Source organism: Neofelis nebulosa, chromosome 16, assembly GCF_028018385.1.
Source record: "Neofelis nebulosa isolate mNeoNeb1 chromosome 16, mNeoNeb1.pri, whole genome shotgun sequence".
In the NCBI taxonomy this organism is placed as follows: Eukaryota; Metazoa; Chordata; class Mammalia; order Carnivora; family Felidae; genus Neofelis; species Neofelis nebulosa.
In genome coordinates, this window is record NC_080797.1 from 2,459,738 (window position 1) to 2,467,386 (window position 7,649).

Genomic DNA, 7,649 nt, shown 5'->3' on the forward strand with positions numbered 1-7,649 from the left:
TCCAGACGCACAGGCTGTGCCCGCACAAGAGTGCAAGACGTGTGTGTGTTCCACGTTTTTGTTTTCCACTTTGCCGTGCACGTGAGAGCTTGTTTCTAAAACGGTGCACGTGTACGTTAGGTTTTGTCCGGTTTCTCTGCCACAAACAGTTGTACAATGAAAAAACACACTGTTTTAGAGTGGGCCGCGAGGGGACCCCAGCTCTCCGCTCCCGCAGAGTGCTGCCCCCACCCGGGTCGGATTTCTTTCCAGCTCGTTTTCCCTTCCGAGACCCAAGGGGCTGGGTGGTCCACCCAAGGCCTTGCCAAAGTCCAGAAGCCAGTGGAGCCCGGAATCCAGGTTCCTCGTTTCCCAGCTCACCTCTGGCCAGGAGGTGAATGGCTGTTGGCCATACAGGCTTTTGATCTTTTCTTAACTAATTTCTGCACTTGCATTTGACTTCCCTAAATGGTCTGAGGCAGCTGCCATTGAGGTATCGGGAGGTATGTTTGCTTCTCTCCTGCATGGGGGGGGGGGGGGGGCCGGATGGTCTGGCCCATCAGAGCCAAGCTAGGACTGAGCGAAGCTGTCAGCTCGGGGCCAAGGCTACGGCAGGTGCCAAGGGCCAGGGGCCGACGCGGCCAAGTCTGAGCTTCAGGCCAGAAGGCCAGAGGGTAGACTCACCTCCTGGCCCCCTCCTGACACCCAGTTTTTGTCTGGGCTCAATCTTCCTTACTTTGCGACACGTATGTGATGGATGGAGAGCTGGGACAAAAGTTAAACCATGTGACCCAGGAATCTCTGAAACAGAGAAGGTGTGCAAAAGCCAAAGAAGCCGATGAAAGGCAGGCGACTGCCCACCCACCGGGCCTTGAAATGCTGACCCCGCCTCCTCGCTCACAACATCCTCCCTCGTCTTCAAAGCTGGGTCCTCTTTCCCCTGTGGAAAGGAATGGAAGCTTCGAGGAGAGACGAGGTCTGAATTCTGGTGCCTTCACTTCCAGCTTGTGGCATCTGAGCAAAATCACTCGTCTAATGCAGCAAATGTCCACGGGATACCTGCCGTGGGTAAGGCACTTGGCCGGGTTCGGGGACACAAAGGCAAATAGGTCACAGTTCCCGCACCCAGGAAGCTGACAGTAGGACGGCGGGGTGAGTGACATGATGGGGATGGCGAGGGTCGGGCTGAGCGCGGGCAGCACAAGGCAGGGGGAGGCCCTAACCAGGGAGAGCACGGGCAGAGCCCCTGAAAGGCCCCTTGGGGCACTCCCTAGGACCAGCCGAGGAAAAGCAGCCGTTCATCCAACAAATACACAAAGTGCCTACCGCGCACCAAGCAAGGCGCTCGAGACACAAGGGTGCTCAAGGCAGGCATGTCCCCGGCGCTCAGGGAACTTGACGTTCAAGTGAGGGAGACGGACAGCAAATATAAACTGTGGTAAACAGTGGTAGAAACACAGTGTCGTGAATAGGCATACGGGGGAGGGGATGCGAACACGGGGCAGGTGATGAGGAGTCGGACCAGGATCACAGGTGACATTACACTTTTATTATATGATATTTACATATCCTACCTCTGTCTGACAAAGGAGCCTACAGTCAGTGACACTTCCAGGAGAACTGAGTTCTTCTGTGACCTTGGCTTCTCAATAACCTTGTCCGTGACGGGAAACAGAGTTCCTCGAAGAAATGGCTGCTGATCCCAGAGCTGGTGCTGCAGAAGGACGAAGCGTGCCTAGAACATCGTATGGTGACAGAAGAGAGAAGGCAGAGACAGAGGAGCGGGGGGAGGAGGAGGACGAAGGCAGGAGGCGGGGAAGGAAGCGCTCAGAAACTGTAGAGGACCTAGGAGCCAGATGGAAAAATTGGGAACAATATAAATGTTAAAATGATAATAATTTAATGGGTTACAATACATTAAAAAATACAGGGGCGCCTGGGCGGCTCAGTCGTTTGAACTTCCGACTCTTGGTTTCCCCTCAGGTCATGATCTCCCAGTTCTTGCGTTGGTGGTGCAGAGCCTGCTTGGGTTTCTCTCTCTCCCTCTCCCCGCCCCCCACTTGGGCACACGCTCTCTCTCTCTCTCTCTCTCAAAATAAAACAATACAATTTAAAAAATAATGAAATACAAATTAAAAAATACCCGAGTAAAGAGTGCATGGTTGTGCTAAAAATAAAAACAAATAGATGGGGAGAAGGGCAATTACTGTCGAATGTATTTAATACATGTAGAGGGAGAAGTAAGAAATCTGATCTCAAACCAACAGAGTCATCGTTGATTCAGGCAAGAATCACTTACAGATGCTAAAATCTTTAGGAAGAAGTTTGATGGAGAACAGGATCCTGGAGAACAGTCTCAAATGTCTTTCCACAGACTATTTGTTCATTGCAAAGACGATCGTAACTTTAGGGTAGAGAAGCCTGGTACACGTGACCTTGAGCAAGGGCATCAAAGTTAGCATCACCAGTAATGGAGTGAATTGATGTCCTGGGCTAGGACATCAATTTTTTTTTTAATCTTTATTTATTTTTGAGAGAGAAAAAGCAGCAGCGGGGAGGGGCAGAGAGAGAGAGGGACACAGAATCCGAAGCAGGTTCCAGGCTCCGAGCTGACAGCGCAGAGCCCGATGCGGGGTTCGAACCCATGAACCGTGAGATCACAACCTGAGCCAAAGTCGGACCCTTAACTGAGCCACCCAGGCAGCCCAAAGATGAATAAATATTTAAAAATAAAATAAAAATGCGCAACCTGAATTTAACCGTAAGAGAAAAATGAGGGGACATTCTGTGCTCTTGTGATTTATACTAAATACAGAATTTCACTCTTGTCCTGATCTCTGGCACAGACCTCCTAGAACCCTTGGAACAATAAGGACAACGGGAGCATCTGTTGGGCTCTTCGTGTTTGTCATCCGGGTTCCGGGGAAATCGCTCCCGAGCCAAAAGAGGTGAAAGGCGTGTCGGGTGTCCTAACAGCCCCTGTCAACCGCACCCGACTTTATGTTAATGAATTAGATTAATAGAAGCTCTTAAAGGTGGGCTGGTTGCCAGGAGAATCCTGGCGATGTTAGGGTTGGGACTTTCTCCCCCACCTCCCACCTCCGGGGAGGGGAGAGGGACTAAAAGGTTGAGTCCGGTCACCAAGGACTGGGGATTTAACCCACGGGGCCTCGTGTAATGAAGCCTCCATAAAACCCCCAGAGCCCCTGGGCTGGTGAACACGGGGAGGTGTGGGGAGGGGGGCGCCCCCCCCCCCCCACATGCACCTTGCCCGGTGCACCTCTCCCTCTGCCTGTCCCGGAGTCGTGCCCTCTGGTAATAAAACCTTGGTAAGTGAACTGCGTTCTTGAGTTCTGTGAGCTGCTGGAACGGATTAATCAAACCCGAGGAGGAAGTCTTGGGAACCTCCGATAGCCCGTCAGCCAGAAGCACAGGGGCCAACTTGGACTTGTTGACTGTGTCTGGAGTGTGTGGGGGCGGGGAGAGCCCCTCCTTCACCTGCAGGCCCCACAGCTGTCTCTCAGAATGGAGTTGGTCATCTGATGAGGGAGCCTCGGGCCAGCCAAGGGCCAAGTGCAAGCTAGCCCCGCCCAGCCCCCCAGATGGATGTGTGTGACATTCCTCAGGCACTCCCGGGGCCACCCGAGAAGAAAGGAGGGGAAAGAAAACCGAATGGTTAACTGATGGAGATTACAGTAATCGTGCCGGCCCTGAGTCTCCTCCCATCAGTTTACAAATACCGTAGTAAATACAAGAAAAAGGCAATCTTATCAATGGCCTCATCTCCAGACACCTGTAGACTCAGTTTCCTGGAGCCCCAGCCTCACCCTCCCCTCCACAGTGATGTGGGGAACAGGGGCAGAAAAAAATGGCAGTGACGTTAAATGTCCTGATAACCGGCAGCCCATTGAGGCAAATCCAGAGAACATTTCTCCAGGAAGCCCCTACGTCCTGTCGATGCCTCACTGGAGCGGAAAACAGCCTTAGCCTGACAATGGCTGGGCCTTGGGTATCTTAGGAGTCCTCTTTGGCGTATCAAAGTCCTTCTGGAAACCTCCCCAACTCCTTAGTATATAAGCAGCCTTCACAGCCCCAGGGCAGCTCTTTCTCCCCAGGGGTGCTTTAATAAAATCACCGTTTTTGCACCAAAGACGTCTCAAGAATTCTTCCTTGGGTCAGCTCAGCTCCGAACCCCCATCTCTCCAAAAACCCATCACATGGGTGGCTCAGTCGGTGTCGCAGAATTGGTCAATGGGTGGGAAACCCACGTACCTGCCGTCGGAAGTAAAGCCGTGTAGCACGGAGAGTAGAGGAGACACACGCAGAAGTGAGTGGGTCCCTTACACAGTCTAGAAAACAACAGACCTGTATTCAAAAATGTCAACGTCACAGGGGCTGGCTGACTCAGTCGGTTAAGCATCCAACTCTCGGTTTCAGTTCAGGACATGATCCCACAGTTCGTGAGATCGAGCCTCGCGTCAGGCTCTGGGCTGAGAGCGTGAGCCTGCTTGGGATTCTCTCTCTCACTCTCTTTGCCCCTCCCCTGCTTGTGCTCCCTCTCTCTCTCTCCCTCCCTCAAAATAAATAAATAAACCAAAAAAAAAAAAAAAAATCAATGTCACAGGGGCACCGGGCTGGCTCAAGCTGGTAGAAGATGGAGTGCTTGATCTTGGGGTTGTGTTGGGAGTTCGAGCCCCATGTTGGGTGTAGAGGTCACTAAAAATAAAAGATGAACTTAAAAAACATTTTAGGGGTGCCCGGGTGACTCAGTGGTTTAAGTGTCTGACTTTTGCTCACGTGGTGATCTCATTGTTCATGGGTTCAAGCCCTGCGTCGGGCTCCGTGCTGACAGCTGAGAGCCTGGAGCCTGCTTCTGATTCTGTGTCTCCCTCCCTCTCTCTCTGCCCCTCCCCTACTTGTGTGCATGCGAACACTCCCACCCTCTCTCTCTTAAAATAAATAAATTAAGATTTTTTTCTTTTAAAGCATTCCCAGTGTAAAATACTCTAGGGTGAATTCAGCGATCAATTATGGAATGTGTACGTAAACTCTTGTTAAAAAACAAATTTCAACCAAGTAAATTTGAAGAGCTCATTGGCATTACTACTTTTTATTTATTTATCTATTTATTTAATGTTTTGTTTATTTTTGAGAGAGAGAGAGAGAGACAGAGACAGAGTGCAAGCGGGGGAGGGGCAGAGAGTGAGGGACACAGGATCTGAAGCAGGCTCCAGGCTCGGAGCCATCAGCACAGAGCCTGATGCAGGGCTCGAACTTGCAAACTATGAGATCGTGACCTGAGCCGAAGTCAGACGCTTAACCGACTGAGCCAACCAGGCACCCCCACTTTTTTTTCCTTTTTATGTAATCTCTTAGCTCCACGTGGGGCTCGAACCCAGGACTCAGAGATCAAGAGTCACAGCCAGGCGTCCCTCTCATTGGTTTCATTAAAGAGAAACCATTCACGAATGGGGCAGCAGGACCGGATCCAGCAAGGAGAGAGACACCGGGAAGGGTAGTACAAAACAGAGGCTTTTATAGGAGGAGGGTGGGGCCAGAAAGTTATTGGCAAAAGAAAGGATTGTTCCAGGCAGGCCTGCTTTCTCGGGTGGCGGGGGAGTGGGGAGCAAGGTGTCTCACTGTGCACAGGGCCTCATCCTTCCCTGAACGACAGGGATGAGGAAGGGGGGTGGTGGCCCTCTCCCGCCAGACCCCAAATCCCTGGATGACGTTAGGACTACATTTCTGGGGGAGGTTAAAAGAAATGATGTACAGAACACTGCTTTGGGGACTCTGAGTGATACCATTTGGGGCCTGCGATGTCTTTTTTAACACGTTCAACAAACTTTTGCTGGCACGGAAAACACGAGGCCAGCGGAACGTTCCCAGCCCCCACCCTTACAGACCGTGGGAAATTCCTTCTCTGCACATAAGCGATATCAATCAAACTGGGCCTCTAAAAACAAAGCAAAACAAAACAAAACAAAAAAGCAAAACAAACAAACAACAAAAACCCCCAAACCCCCAAAGCCTTACTTTCTCTCGTGATAACGGTAGAAACTTTGAGAAGAAAAGCGTAAAAAGCCAGAGGAAAACAAATCACAGTGACGGATTTCCTTTCGGTATTTTTCCTACGATTCCCTCTTTTCCCCAGTCACTTCCACTTGGTGTCCAAAGAAATGCAAGTTAATTCTCACATTGGCCACAAACCAAGAGCAAAAAGGTTAAACGTACTGAATGAATTTTTCAAGCCAAAGTGAAAGGCTCAGAGGGTGATGTGCGGTCTCCAAGGGTCCAATCCCTGTTTTTTTCCATTAGCAGGTGTGACCCCAGGCCTGGTGGAGGCCACATGGCTCTCCCCCGCTCAGCAAGATTCCTGCTTTCTTTTGCAATTTTTTTTTTCTTTCTACAAACTGAAATGCTGCGTTCACTTGATAGCAAATCCAGCAGAACAGAGATTTCCATGGAAAACAACACTGCCTCACGCCTTCCCATCCAGTCTCACCCCGCCCCACCCCTTCGACCTAGACACAAGCACCGTTAACGGTTCCTGCTCCTGCTTCTTCTGGAAGTTACTTCCGAAACCCTAGCTAAAACGAGCGTACTTGGATTTGTTTTCTATATTGCCTTTAGCGAATATTGACTTTCCGACACACAACGTGAGGCCTTTAACTCACCCCTACTTCTTCGTCCCCTTTTTCCAGTGATCACTGCTTGTATAAATATTTTTGTTTTTGTATTACTCATTTCTCTTAAAGAGGTGAGCCTCTGTTCTAATTTTATCAGTGTCTTTGGCGAGAGAAGCCAGCTCGTAACTCCTCTTTCTCCACTTCCACAGGCAACCTTTTCTTGCCTCACAGTTACAAAGTTAAGATTTTGAGTATCAACAGTCTTTCCTGCAACCATAACCAAGTGTTCTGGAATTTTCTACAGGTTGACTCTAAAACACAAGCCGTACATGTCCTACTTCCTGCATGCAATCCTACAGTCCAGGAGAACGTTTCAAGCATTCAAGGTCATTCATTAAAAGTGTATCAGTTAGGGGCACCTGAGTGGCTCAGTCAGTTAAGCTCCTAACTCTTGATCTCAGCATCCTGAGTTCAGGCCCTGCATTCGGCTCTGTGCTGGGCATAAAGCCTACTTTAAAAAAATTTAAAAAAAAAAGCATATCAATATTATGTAAGGATTTTCTTTTCTCTTCTCTTCTCTTCTCTTCTCTTCTCTTCTCTTCTCTTCTCTTCTCTTCTTTTCTTTTCTTTTCTTTTCTCTTCTTCTTTTCTTTTCTTTTCAGGTAGGCTCCACACCCCACATGGATCCCTATCTTACTTTTCGTTTAAATGAAGAGTTTCTTGGGGCACGCAGCTGGCTCAGTCAATGGAGCATGTGACTCTTGATCTCTGGGTGGTGAGTTCAAACCTCACATTGGGAGTAGAGATTACTTAAAAATAAAATCCTAGCAGCACTCAGCTGGCTCAGTCAGAAGAACAATTCTTGATCTTGGAGTCATGAGTTCGAGTCCCATGCTGGGTGTAGAGATTACTAAAAAAATAAATTAAGAAAGAGTTTCTTCTTCAGTTTTGGAATTTTTCTACCAGAGATTCCAATTGTTTTTCTCTCTTCTTGTACTCTTTACCTATATAATATCTTTTTTGTTTGTTTTTTTAAAGTTT